This window comes from Solea solea, unplaced genomic scaffold (assembly GCF_958295425.1).
Source record: "Solea solea unplaced genomic scaffold, fSolSol10.1 scaffold_193, whole genome shotgun sequence".
Classification (NCBI taxonomy): domain Eukaryota; kingdom Metazoa; phylum Chordata; class Actinopteri; order Pleuronectiformes; family Soleidae; genus Solea; species Solea solea.
In genome coordinates, this window is record NW_026704080.1 from 12,501 (window position 1) to 15,000 (window position 2,500).

Below are 2,500 nucleotides of genomic sequence, written 5' to 3' on the forward strand. Positions count from 1 at the left end.
CGCGAGCGCCTATTTTCGGATAAGTTGGGACGACTTCCACGGTCCGTATCTCGGTCATTTCTCCACCTTTTCGGATGGAACCAACGGTGTCGCGTTGCCCCGGTCCCCGCCGAGGGCCCTGGGGCGTGGGATCCTGAGTTTTCCCCGTGCTTCCTGTGGTTTTCGGCCGTGGAAAAACCCTAGGCGCGCCGGTTCTCGGGACCGGGCCGAGCGCCGACCTCTGTCCGAGCGCGAGCGCCTATTTTCGGATACGCCGAGTCGATTTCAACGGTCCGTATCTCGGTCATTTATCCACCTTTTCGGGTGGAACCGACGGTGTCGCGTTGCCCCGGTCCCCGCCGAGGGCCGTGGGGCGTGGGATCCTGAGATTTCCCCGTGCTTCCTGTGGTTTTCGGCCGTGGAAAAACCCTAGGCGCGCCGGTTCTCGGGACCGGGCCGAGCGCCGACCTCTGTCCGAGCGCGAGCGCCTATTTTCGGATACGCCGAGTCGATTTCAACGGTCCGTATCTCGGTCATTTATCCACCTTTTCGGGTGGAACCGACGGTGTCGCGTTGCCCCGGTCCCCGCCGAGGGCCGTGGGGCGTCGGGTCCTGAGTTTTCCCCGTGCTTCCTATGGTTTTCGGCCCTCGAAAAACCCAATTCGCCCCGGTTCGAAAAAGCGGCACTTAGAAGAAATTTCGAAAAAGTGCGCTCACTTGGAAGCCGTGTTCCTATGTATGTGCCGGGAGTGTCGCACACAACCCACACAAACTCGACCAAACATGCTCTCTGGCCCATGTTGCGCAGCATCCCGGTAAACTCGGCCAAACATGCTCTCTGGCCCATGTTGCGCAGCATCCCGGTAAACTCGAACCAAACATGCTCTCTGGCCCATGTTGCGCAGCATCCCGGTAAACCTCCGCCGCGGTTCTCGGGACCGGGGCCGAGCGCGAGCGCCTATTTTCGGGTAAATTGTGACGACTTTTGACGGGCCGTATCTCGGTCATTTCTCCACCTTTTCGGGTGGAACCAACGGTGTCGCGTTGCCCCGGTCCCCGCCGAGGGCCCTGGGACGTCGGGTCCCGAATTTTCCCCGTGCTTCCTATGGTTTTCGGCCGTGGGAAAACCCTATTCGCCCCGGTTCTCGGGACCCCGGCCGAGCGCCGACCTCTGCCCGAGCGCGAGCGCCTATTTTCGGGGTAAATTGTGACGACTTCCACGGGTCATATCTCGGTCATTTCTCCACCTTTTCGCATGGAACCAGCGGCGTTCCACTCCTCTGGCCCCTGCGCAGAGCCCTGCGTTGTGACATTTTGATAAAAGCATCACCCTGGGTGGCCCTGGGAGGCGTACCTATTTTTTTGGCATAAAGAGGGGCGATTTAAAACGGGCCGTATCTCCGTCACTCCTGCACCTTTTCGCATGGGATGAACGGCGTTCCACTCCTCTGGACCCTGTGCAGAGCCCTGCCTTGTAACATTTTGATAAAATCACGTTTTTAGCCATTCTCCCGTCGGTGGCCCTGGGAGGCGTACCTATTTTTTTGGCTTAAAGAGGGGCGATTTACAACGGGCCGTATTTCGGTCACTCCTGCACCTTTTCGCATGGGAGAACGGCGTTCCACTCCTCTGGACCCTGTGCAGAGCCCTGCCTTGTAACATTTTGATAAAATCACGTTTTTAGCCATTCTCCCGTCGGTGGCCCTGGGAGGCGTACCTATTTTTTTGGCTTAAAGAGGGGCGATTTACAACGGGCCGTATTTCGGTCACTCCTGCACCTTTTCGCATGGGATGAACGGCGTTCCACTCCTCTGGACCCTGTGCAGAGCCCTGCCTTGTAACATTTTGATAAAATCACGTTTTTAGCCATTCTCCCGTCGGTGGCTCCTCTGGCTCTCTGCTCCCCCAGCCTGGGCTCCTCACCTTGGGCCACAGCCCCCTGCTCACAGAGCCCCCTGCTCCTCTGGCTCTCTGCTCCCCCAGCCTGGGCTCCTCACCTTGGGCCACAGCCCCCTGCTCCTCTGGCTCTCTGCTCCCCCAGCCTGGGCTCCTCACCTTGGGCCACAGCCCCCTGCTCCTCTGGCTCTCTGCTCCCCCAGCCTGGGCTCCTCACCTTGGGCCACAGCCCCCTGCTCACAGAGCCCCCTGCTCCTCTGGCTCTCTGCTCCCCCAGCCTGGGCTCCTCACCTTGGGCCACAGCCCCCTGCTCCTCTGGCTCTCTGCTCCCCCAGCCTGGGCTCCTCACCTTGGGCCACAGCCCCCTGCTCCTCTGGCTCTCTGCTCCCCCAGCCTGGGCTCCTCACCTTGGGCCACAGCCCCCTGCTTCTCTGGCTCTCTGCTCCCACAGCCTGAGCTCCTCACCTTGGGCCACAGCCCCCTGCTCCTCTGGCTCTCTGCTCCCCCAGCCTGGGCTCCTCACCTTGGGCCACAGCCCCCTGCTCCTCTGGCTCTCTGCTCCCCCAGCCTGGGCTCCTCACCTTGGGCCACAGCCCCCTGCTCCTCTGGCTCTCTGCTCCCCCAG